General features: G+C 33.6%; 1 long non-coding RNA gene across 2 annotated transcripts in view; it reads left to right on the top strand.

Annotated features, from left to right (window-relative positions):
- The window catches only part of LOC102159607, a 30656-nt gene extending 18379 nt beyond the window's left edge, over positions 1-12277 (top strand). For both annotated transcript variants that reach the window (XR_307914.3, XR_001301305.2), the window contains exon 3: positions 9840-12277. This is a non-coding gene — a long non-coding RNA (uncharacterized LOC102159607). The remainder of the gene's footprint in view (positions 1-9839) is intronic.

Raw genomic sequence — 12638 nt, 5'->3', positions numbered from 1 at the left:
CACTCCCTCCCCCTCCCCCTTGGCAACCACAAGTCTGTTCTCCAAGTCCATGATTTTCTTTTCTGTGGAAAGGAAAAGAAATTGTGCCTTATATTAGATTCCAGATATGTGATATCATATGGAATTTGTCTTTCTCTTTCTTACTTACTTCACTCAGTACGAGAGTCTCTAGTTCCATCCATGTTGCTGCAAATGGCATTATGTCATACTTTTTTATGGCTGAATAGTATTCCATTGTGTATATATAACACATCTTCTTAATCCAGTCATCTGTCAATGAACATTTGGGTTGTTTCCATGTCTTGGCCATTGTGCATAGTGCTGCAATGAACATGTGGGTGCATGTGCCTTTTTAAGGAAAGTTTTATTGGGATATATGCCCAAGAGTGGGGTTGCTGGGCCACGTGGTAGTTCTATGTGTAGTTTTCTAAGGTACCTTCATAATGTTCTCCATAGTGGTTTTACCAGCTTACATTCCCACCAACAGTGTAGGAGGGTTCCCTTTTCTCTACACCCCCTCCAGCATTTGTAATTTGTGGAAATTAAAGGCATCCAAATAGGAAGAGAAGAGGTAAAACTGTCACTGTATGCAGATGACATGATACTGTATACATAGAAAACGCCAAGGACTCAACTCAAAAACTACTTGAACTGATCAACAAATTCAGCAAAGTAGCAAGATATAAGATTAACATTCAGAAATCAATCACATTTCTGTATACTAACAATGAAATATTAGAAAAGGAATACAAAAATACTATACCTTTTAAAATTGCACCTCAAAAAATCAAATACCTGGGAATATACCTGACCAAGAAGGCAAAAGACTTATATGCTGAGAACTATAAAACATTAACCAAGGAAATTAAAGAAGATAAAAAGAAAAGGAAAGATATCCCATGCTCCTGGGTTAGAAAAATTAATATTGTAAAAATGGCCATACTCCCCAAAGCAATCTACAGATTCAATGCAATCCCTATCTAATTACCCATGACATCTATCACAGAACTGGAAAGAACAATCCAAAAATTTATATGGAACCACCAAAGCCCTAGAATTGCCAAAGCAATTCTGAAGAACAAAAACCAAGCAGGAGGCATAACTCTCCCAGACTTCAGGCACTATTACAAAGCCACAGTCATTAAGACAGTGTGGTATTGGTGTCAAAACAGACAGACACACCAATGGAACAGAATAGAGAACCCAGAAATAACCCAGACACCTGTGTTCAATTAATCTTTGACAAAGGAGGCAAGAACATAAAATGAAAAAAAGACAGCTTATTCAGCAAGAATTGCTGGGAAACCTGGACGGCTGCATGCAAATCAATGAAACTGGAACACACCCTCACACCATGCACCAAAACAAACCCCAAATGGCTGAAAGACTTAAATATAAGACAAGACACCATCAAACTTCCGGAAGAGAATATAGGCAAAACATTCTCTGACATCAACCTTACAAATGTTTTCTCAGGTCAGTCACCCAAACGCAGCAGAAATAAAAGCAAACATAAACCAATGGGACCTAATCAAACTTACAAGCTTTTGCACAGCAAAGGAAACCAAAAAGAAAAAAAAAAAAGACAACTTACAGAGGGGGATAAAATAGTTTCAAATGATGCAATGGACAAGGGCTTCATCTCTAAAATATATGAACAACTTATACAACTCAACAGCAAAAAAGGCAACAGCCCAATGGAAAAATGGGTGAAAGACCTGAATAGACATTTTCTCAAGGAAGATGTACAGATGGCCAACAAGCACATGAAAAAATGCTCAACATCCCTGATATTTAGAGAAATGTAAATCAAAACTACCATGAGATACCACCTCCCACGTGTCAGAATGGCCGTCATTAATAAGTCCACATATATCTTTTTGAATTTATGTTTATCTCTATATATATGCACAGGAGTGAGATTGCAGGATTATGGTAGTTCTATTTTTATTTTTTTAAGGAAACTTCATACTGTTCTCCATGGTGGCTATACCAATTTACATTCCCACTCAAGGTGTAGGAGGGTTCCTTTTTCTACACACCCTCTCCAGCATTTATTACTTATAGATTTTTTGATGATGGCCATTCTTACCAGTGTGAGGCGATAGCTTATTGTAGTTTTGACTTGCCTTTTTTTTTTTTTATCTTTTGTCTTTTGTTGTTGTTGTTGTTGTTGCTATTTCTTGGGCTGCTCCCGCGGCATATGGAGGTTCCCAGGCTAGGGGTTGAATCGGAGCTGTAGCCACCAGCCTACACCAGAGCCACAGCAACGCGGGATCCAAGCCGCATTTGCAACCTACACCACAGCTCACGGCAACGCTGGATCGTTAACCCACTGAGCAAGGGCAGGGACCGAACCCGCAACCTCATGGTTCCTAGTCGGATTCGTTAACCACTGCGCCACGACGGGAACTCCTGACTTGCCTTCTTTTGATGCTTAGCAATATTGAGCATCTTTTCATGTGCCTTCTGTATATCTTCTTTGGAAAAATGTCCTTTTAGATCTACTCATTTTTTGATTTTATTGTTTGCTTTTTGATATTGAGCTGTATGAGCTGCTTGTATATTAATCCCTTGTCACTCACATCATTTGAGAATGTTTTCTCCCATTCTGTAGGTTGTCTTTTTGTTCTGCTTATGGTTTCCTTTGATGTGCAAAAACCTATAAGTTTAATTATGTCTCATTTATTTATTTTTGTTTTTATTTCCATTATTCTAGGAGATGGATCCAAAAGGTATTGCTGCAGTTTATGTCAAATAATGTTCTACCTATCTTTTCCTTTAGGAGTTTTATATTATTCAGTCTTACATTTAGGTCTTTAATTCATTTTGAGTTTATTTTCGTATATGGTATTAGAGAATGTTCTAATTTCATTCTTTTACATGTAGCTGTCCAGTTTTCCCAGCATCACCCAATGAAGAGCCTGTCCTTTTTCCATTGTATATTCTTGCCTCCTTTCTCATAGATTAATTGACCATATGTGCAATGATATATATATGTGTGTGTGTGTGTATGTGTATATGTAATATATATGTAAACAAATAAATCACTTTACTGTATACCTGAAACTAACACAACATTGTTAAATCAACTATATTTCAATAAAAAATTTTAAAATTTGCACTATCTGTTCATGCAGGTCTGTTATAAAAGGTTGAAAATAGGATAATAATATACACAGTAGTTAATGCAATAAACTGTATTCATTCTATGTTTCATCCATCCTTGAAGTAGATGCACGATAAGGTAGATTGTTGTACAATATTGAAGCTAGGTCAGAATGAGTTGGTAAAGGCATTTTTTAAACTACTGAAAAAAATTAATTTGTTCATGTTTTCCAAAGAAATTTCTTGCCCCTGCTTCTCAATGAAAGAATAGGTCAAAATTTTATTTTTCAGTTAAATAACAACCCAACAAAATGTATTTGAATATTTCTGTGCAAGGAAATTCCAATTAATTACAAATGTTTATTATTTAATTTCTTATTAATTTCTAGTGAAAGCATGTTGTATTAGTTTCCTGTGGTTGCTATATCAAATTACCATTAACTTGCTTTGTCAAAACAAAGAGATTTATTTTCTCACAGTTCTGGAGATCAGAATTCCAAAATCAGTTTGTTGGCTGAAACCAAGGTGTCAGGAGGGCCATATTCCCTCAGGAGGCTCTTGGGAAGAATCTGTTTCTCACCTCTTCTAGCTTCTGGTGTTTGCCTGCAATCGTTGGTTTGCAGCAGCATTATGCTAGTTTCTGTGACCACACTGCCTCCTCCTCTTCTATGTCTTTAATCTCTGTTTCTGTCTTACAAAATTACTTGTGATGACAGCATTTAAGGCCTATCTAGTTGGTCTAAAATAATCTCCCAATCTCAAGATCTTTAACTTAATCAAAATTGCAAAGACACTTTTTCCAAAAAGAGTAATATTTACCATTTCCAGGGATTAGGATACTTTATCTTTGGAGCCATCATTTAGCCCACTATACTCACCTTTGGCAAATTCATTTAGGAAGAAAAAGTCTGGCTCATTTTCCTATGCTGAAATTAGTTTTAAGAAATGAAAAGAATTTGATGAATTACATTTCCAACATTGTGAAGATGAACATTGAATTTCAAGAAAGGCTATATAGTTGTAGACCTTATGAAAATGAAGTAAAATTGATTAATTTCCTATCTCAACCAATACTGGTAGTATGAATGAAGAAATACAACTGGAAGATGCTGAACTAAAGGGCAAAATGGTACTAAAAACTAAATCTGAAGCTGTTGGAATACCAGGTTTCTGAAATATCTTGGGAGTAATTATCCAAAGCATAAAAAAGGACATTCATGGATTCTTTCCATGTTCAAAATATGTACCTTTATGAACAGCTGTTTTACATTATGAAGCAGCATAAAAATAAATATTCTCAGTTAACATTTTCAAGGATGAATTATTTACTGCCTATCATAACTTGAATATTAGATTTAAATGAGTATCTTGGTACAGAAGAAAATGAGTAAGGTTCATAGTTAAAAATCAATGTAATGGCAATGAAGAAAGAAACATTTAATAAGAAGTCATTTTCAATTAAAGTTTTTAAAAAATTAAATTTGAAATATAGTCTAATATAGTCCATGGTTGAATTATCTTGTGTGGTTATATAGGATAATTTAATTATAATGTAGAAATCTTTATTATGTGTGTAGTAATTGATATTTTCACATATTCTGCCTTTTCTTACTCTGTTCCATTATCTGCATAGGCCGTGTGTTGTTTTGAGTTTTCAATCCCTGGCTTATGTCTTCTTGCTTCTCATGGATGAATTAGATTATTTTAAAATTCCTGTTCTATTCCTAAGAATAACTTTATGAGTTTATCCTTCCTCACTTTAGCTCTAGTCCTATATTATTGAGGTAATGCCAGCTGCTTCCTAGATCCTCATGCCTCAGTGGTTTAGCAAAATAGAAATGTACTTCAGAGTCACATAAACAAAGTGGATAGTCCTGATATTTGGGGCAGCTTCCTTACAAGGAGTGATTCAGGGACTCAATTTCCTTCCATCCTTTGGCTTTACTATCTTCTCTGTCTTTGTCTGATTTTGGTATCAGGGTAATGATGGCCTCAGAATGGATTAGGAAATATTCCCTCCACTTCAATATTTTGGAATAGTTTGAGGAAGATATTCGCTCTTATTTATATGTTTGTTAGAATTCCCTTGAGAAGCCTTCTGGTCTGGGACTTTTGTTTACTGGGAGTTTTTGTATTATAAATTCAGTCTCACTTCTTGTGATCAGTCTGTTCAGATTATGTATTTTTTCCCTGATTCTCTCTTTGAAGTTTGTATATTTTTAGTAATTTATCCATTTCTTCTAGATTGTCTAATTTTTCAGCATGTAGCTGTTTGTGGTTTCTCTTAAGATATTTTCTGTCTCTGTTATATTTGTTGTTATTTCTCCTCTTGCATTATTTTATTTTATTTATTTGGATCCTCTCTCTTTTTTCCTTGATGAGCTTGGCTAAAGGTTTGTCAAATTTATTTATCTTTTAAAAAAGCCAGCTCTTGGTTTTATTGATCTTTTCTACTGCTTTTGGTTTCTATTTTATTTATTTCTTTTCTGGTCTTTCTGATTTCCTTCCTTCTGACTTTATGCTTTGTTCTTTTTCCAATTCCTTTAGATAGTTGGTTAGGTTGTTTATTTTGAGATGTTTTATTATTTCGTGAGGTAGGCCTGTAATACTATAAGCTTCTTCAAGCTGATTTTACTACATGCCATAGTAGTAGTTTTTGTTTGTCTCAAGATTTTTTATGACTTCCTCTTTTATTTCCTCATTGCTCTATTGGTTTTTAGTAGCATATTCTTTAGTCTCCATGTGTTTGTGCTTTTACCATTTTTCCTATTGTAATTAATTTCTGTTTCATACAATGGAGTCAGAGACAGTGTTTGATATAATTTCTATCTCCTTAGATTTGTTGAGACTTATTTTGGAGCCTAGCATGTGTTCTATCCTGGAGAAACTTCCATGTGTGCACTTGAAAAGTTCGTGTATTCTGCTGGTTTTGGATGGAATGTCCTATAGATATCCATCAGGTACAGCTTGTCTAATGTGTCTTTTAAGGACACTCATGCCTTATTGATTTTCTCTCTGGATCAATGAACTATTCTTTGATGTAAGTGGGTGTTAAAACCCCCTATTATTATTGTCAAATTCTCTCTTCATGTCTGTTAACATTTGCTTTATGTATTTAGGTGCTCCTGGATTTGGTGCATATATGTTAATGAGTATAATATCCTATTCTTGTATTGATCCCTTTATCATACTATAATGTTATTCTTTTTCTTTCATTATAGAGTTTGTTTTAAAGTTTATTTTGTCTGAGTGTTACTATCCCCACTTTCTTGTCATTTCCATTTTCATGAAATATCTTTTTTTCATCCTCTCACTTTCAGTCTGTTTGTGTCTTTAGCTCTGAAGTGAGTCTTTTGATGGCTCTTGTGTTTTTTATTCAGTCAGTCATCCCATGTCCTTTGACTAAAGTTTTTGGTTCATTGACATTTAAAGTGATTATTGATAGGTATGTACATATTGTTATTTTGTTACTTGTTTTCTAATTGTTTTTGTACTTTGTTATATTCTTCTTTCAATTTCTTCCCTTATGGTTTAATAATTTATTTAGTGGTATGCTTGTATTTCATTCCTTCTAGTTTTTGTATATTCAATGTAGATTTTTGATTTGTGGTTACCATGGGTTTATATATGTTGGCTTATAACTATATCTACTTGTGTTAAACAGTAGTCATTTAAGTGAGGAAACATTCTAAAAAGTCTATATATTTTATTCCTCTTTCCCAACCTTTTGTGTTTTGATGTCATATTTTATATCTTCATGTTTATTCCTTTACTGATTATTGTAGTTACAGTTGATCATATAATTTTTTGTCTTTTAATCTTCATACTAGCTTATTTAAGTGATTGATCCTCAGCCTTTTCTTTATATTTGCCTTTACTACTGGGAATTTTCCTTTCCTATAAATTTTTACTTCTTGTTATAGTCTTTTCCACTAATAGGTGACCCTTTAACATTTCTTTTAGGGTAGGTTTAGTTCTGTGTAAATTCTTAGTTTTTGCCTGCTTTTGAAGTTCTTTTAACTCTACTTCAATTTTAAATGATAATCTTGCTACACTTATCCTATATTGCATATTTTTCCCTGTCAGCATTCTGAATGTACCATGCCACTCCCTTATGGCCTGCAAAATTTCTGCAGAGAAATCAGCTGATAGCCTTATGGGGGTTCCTTCATATGTATCTCTTTGTTTCACTCTTGCTTGCTTTTATAATTCTCTTTATATCATTTACTTTTGCTATTTTATTTTGATATGTCTTGGTGTGGATCTGTTTGGGTTCATCTTATTTGGGAATTTCTGTGCTTCCTGTACCTGGATATCTATTTCCCTCTTCAGTTTTGGGAAGTTTTAAGACAAAATGTTATCAAAGGAGTTCCTGCTGTGGCTCCATGGGTTAAGAACCAAGTATTGATCCCTGGCCTTGCTCAGTTGGGTTAAGGATCCACAGTTTCCACAAGCTTTGGTGAAGTTCACAGGTGCAGCTTGGATCCAGTGTTGCCATTGCTGTGGTGTAGGCTCCAGCTACAGCTCTGATTTGAACTCTATCCTAGGAACTTCCATATGCTGCAGGTATGGCCATAAAAAGAAAAAATAAAAAAATTTTCAAATACATCTTTGATGCTTTTCTCTGTTTCTTTTTTTGGGACCCCTGTAATGCCAATGTTGGTATGTTTACTGTTGTCCTAGGGATCCCTCAGACTTCTCATTTTTTTAAATGTGGTGTTTTTGTGTTTTGTTTTGTTTTTAGAGTTTCTGATTGGGTGATTTCCATTTTTCTATCCTCCATGTCAGTTATGTGTTCTTTTGTATCACCTAGTTTGCTGCTATAAATTTTAGAAATATTTTAGGAACTAGCACCTATTGCAGTGAAAAAGTATTTATCAGAAGTGTCAGTGTCACTTGATTTTATTCACTTTTATGTTCTAGGAAAATTAATGATAATATATTTATTTTAAATAATATTTAATTATCTTATTTTGTAAAAGTGTTCTTATATACATTTATCTACTTATTCTTCTATTTGAGTATATTCGTAAAAGAAATTTGGCTTGGTTTTCCAAAGTTAACAATGGTTATTTTCAGCTCATGGGATTGAATTTGTTTTCTTTAGTCCTTTTTTGTTTTGCTTGGAAAGAATTTTTTAATGAGAATGAATCATTTTTACTTCAAAAACAAGATTACTGTTTTTTCAGAGCTGTTAGTGCAGATTTCTATTTTTAACTTATCAATTTGAAAATAGTGTACACACATATGTGGGGGTATGTGTGTGTGACTTTGTGTGTTTATATGGTATATACACATAGTAAATGTGTAGGTTGTTTACTGATACAAAAGAATTTTTGGAGCATATATACAAAGTGTAGAACAGTGCTGTAATATGATTTATTTTGATATTTTCATGTATATGTGTGTGTATTGTGGTTTACATGTATATATAGGCATTAAAGCAATTTGGAAGACTATCAAATGTTGAATGATTCTCTCTGGGTGTTAAGGTTATAGGCAAATAGCATTTTTTTTCTCATGTGTTTTTCCAAATTTTTGAAATTAACATAAGTTAATTGTACAATTAAAATAGTTTATTAACTTATTAACTTATATTAATATAAGTGTATTAACTTATATTCCTGAGAGACTGAGAAAAATATCTGTGGCTTTTAAGAAGTGCAAAGCTTCCTAATTACTTTGTACATAAAAACTTACAAAGGTAATTAAGTAAATTTACCTGGTTTCCTGGTGTCCTAAAATAATTAATGTTTTTATGAAGGGTAAAGAAAAAATTGCATAACAAATAAACCTATTAAAAATTTCTACAGAAAGTTTCCATTTTTTATGCTGTTCTTAATAGGAAATGTTTTAGCTGATATGAATAGGCAAGGAAATTTTCCCAGTTTTTTAGTGCCAAAATTTTTATGAAATCTCATCAGGCCAACCTATTTGTTCTCTTTTTCATTGTCATTGCACTGTGGTTTTCATTATTATTTACTAACTCGATTAGAGTCTACTGCTCTCGTCAAATATTTCCCAGCTTTTTTCATGTGAAGATTTCTTTTTTTGTTAAATGCTAGTAATTCATTCATTTGATTTCTCTGTGGAGGATGAATAGCTACATAGCAATCTCAAAGCCACAGGAGAATGTCAAAGGTGTTTCTTAATCTGTTTTACAAATGATTATAACAGCTGAGAAATAAGTCAAGGAGAGGAAATCACCTTCTCCAACTAGGAAAAATCTTTAACCCAGTGGGGATGATTACATTTTCTTTATTTTAAATTTAGAAGACTTAGAAGAGACACAAAAGAAAAACATTTAGAGTAATGTATGAATGTTTACAGTTTAGACAACTGGAGTTTTCAATGGAATACTTCTGTAAGAAGACCTGTAAAAATACAGACATGGAAATAGCCAGCTAGACTCTATTCAGAATTTGTTCATTTTTCCTTGAAAAGCTTTATTTGTGTATTTAAATTTAAGGATTTTTTAAAAAAATTATATTACAGATAGAATCAGATAGGGTCTTACTTTCTTCACATGTGATGAGAAGCAATGATATAGAAGAAGCATCATGAGAGACAGGAAAAAACTCTTTATTTCATTAAGATTGCCTTTCATGGATGAAAAGTATTCTTGAAATATGATATATATTTAAATATAAATATCTATGCACATCATATGCCTTTTAATGTTTCAAAAATTGACAATTTTATAAACTCCAGGCTATGTGTTTTTTCCACAGAAGCAAATGGGGCATGCATGTTTCTCTTCAAATCTTCTCAACCCTCCTTGGACTTCAGCCATTGCTGCCCAACCCATTCTATACTGCTTTGACCACCTTTGCACAAGCATAACCTGACAGACTTCTCTTAGAACCACACAGTTTACCTACATCTCACTTTCTACTCCAGAGCTTCTCCAGTACAATGATGTGGGATACTGTGGCAATTCGCCTGGCACACACATGTACAATGGGATGTTAATTCCCAAAGGTCACCCTTGATCAGTGGAAGATGGGACTCACAGGAATCCAGTGTGTAAATATGTTTCCATTTCTTCTGTCAAAAAATAATTCAGAGACTCATCTAATAATGCTCCCCAAGGTGGTCACTTGCAGTGGTGTCCAATACAATTGGCCTACTGTCCTTTCACTTTACTATCCATAACTCTTCCTCTTCCCTCTAAGATCTCGTTCCACCCTAAGGACTTAACATACACAACTCTGGCTCAGCCTCTGTATTTGAAGAAACCCAGGTTAAAACAGAGATACCAAAAGTAGCCACAGAAAGCTGTCAGGATGGGATTTTGGAACTAGCAATAAGCACTAATTGCTGGTTGTAAGTAAGGTAGGCATAACTTCAATAGTTTCATATATCCAAAAATAGTCCTACAAATAACATATTCTAATAAATCATATAACAATCATATAATGTTTTTAATCTCTCAATAATAAAAATGTATCAACTATGCTAGAGGAAACTTTGAATTATCTTTCTAGTTTCTCTGTAGAAAATGTTACAAAGTTGTCATATGGAGAAGAAATCAAAGTGTATACAGCTATAAAAAGTAAGATTAATAGTATTATGCATTTGAGATTGGGCATAAATTTTATGTTTTTTTTTTTTTTATTTTCTAGTGTTTTGTGGTATTATTTCAGGGGTTGGTAAGTGACCTGAGCTAGTCTAATTTGAATTTCAGATCTTATGATGATGAACGGGCATTTTCGCTGGATTCAAACCTGAAAGATTATTGTCCCAGGGGCTATAAGCTACTTTCTTGAAAGCATGTAGGCTTAGATAATGGAGCCAATAGCAACTAGGAAATGCTAAAAATTAAGAAAGAAGAAAATAATTTGACTCCTAGAATAAGTGGAATCTGAAACCACTGTTCCATTATATGAGGCAATAAATTCCTCTTTCTTAGACATTTGAGTTGGATTTTCCATTACTCACTACAGAAAGCAAAGGTACACAGGGATTACTATCCTCTTGAACACAATGAATGACAAAACATTTGGCTTTTTTCTGGTATAAAAACCATATCTAATTATTTCCAATGTTATTTCAAACATGGCCCATGACATCCTGAGTAAACTGTACTTATTCCTCATTCTTAATTTTCTTATGATTGCTTCAGGGAAAACTATTTTGGTTTTCATTAGTTTATTTTCTCTGATTTGCATTCTTATAGCACCTTATATTTCATTTTTATATTATATATAAATAGATGATAGATTGATAAATAGGTAGACAGATGATAGATAGATGATAAATTTGTCTTCTGTATCTCCCATAAGACTTTAAGCTCCAAGAGGGAGGCTTACCATCTTCATTTATTTTCAAAGGTATATGCCTGGCATCAAGCCCAATGTCTGTATGAAAAGAATACTAGTTAAGTGAGAAAATAGTGCCTGATGGAATGATAGAATGAATGAATTATTTAACTCATATAAACATGAAAAGCCAGAATCTTCAAATTGCTAATAAATACATGAGTATGTATATACCATATACAATTATGTATGTATACTTATTTTATACATATTTGTGTATGTATGTGTGTACATATATAGATACATATATGTGTGAACTTATATATGTAGACACACAGAGAAACATACATGTTAAAGAATGTGAAGGGAAGATCTATACAGGCCTGAATGCCATGTAATAGTCACAGTGCTCAGGATCCCTTGAAAACCCATTTGATCTTAGAGTGGAGTAGGTAGTAGAGCAGATGACAGAAAAAGAGGAAGGTATGCTCTAAATGCAATCAGCAAATACTATTTTGTTTTATGTTGAGATATTTTTTTCTACACAAATTACATAAGAAAATTATACTATCTTGGTATAATATGTGTGATGAGGATGGCTAAACATTTGCAATAAGAATAAGTCATTAAATATCCTGGGGCGAAAATACCCATAATGAAATACAAATGATCTCCTTGGTGATTGTGGATGCCATGGGACAGAACACCAACCACAAGAAAAGAGATTACCTGACTATAAAGCCAAACTGACTGCAACCCAGGAAGTCACAACTGACTCCATTTCTACCATAGCCAAATAAGGCAGCACTATTCACAGAAGCCAAGACATGGAAACAGCATAAATGTCCATTGACAGATGAATGGATTAAGAAGATATGTTATATATACACAATGGAATACTATTCAGCCATAAAAAAGAACAAAATAGTGCCATTTGCAGCAACATGGTTGGAACTAGAGACTCTCATACTAAGTGAAGTAAGTCAGAAAGAGAAAGACAAATACAACATGATATCATTTATATCTGGAATCTAATATACAGTACAAATAAACCTTTCCACAGAAAAGAAACTCATGGACTTGGAGACCAGACTTGGGGTTGCCAAGGGGGAGGGGAGGAAGTGGGATGGACTGGAGTTTGAGGTTAATAGATGCTAACTATTGCCTTTGGAGTGGGTAAGCAATGGGATCCTGCTGTATAGCACTGGGAACTATATCTAGTCACTTATTGTGGTGCATGATGGAGGATAATGTGAGAAAAAAAATGTA

The sequence above is a fragment of the Sus scrofa genome, chromosome 15, assembly GCF_000003025.6.
Source record: "Sus scrofa isolate TJ Tabasco breed Duroc chromosome 15, Sscrofa11.1, whole genome shotgun sequence".
In the NCBI taxonomy this organism is placed as follows: domain Eukaryota; kingdom Metazoa; phylum Chordata; class Mammalia; order Artiodactyla; family Suidae; genus Sus; species Sus scrofa.
This window is presented reverse-complemented; position numbering and strand designations above follow the sequence as displayed.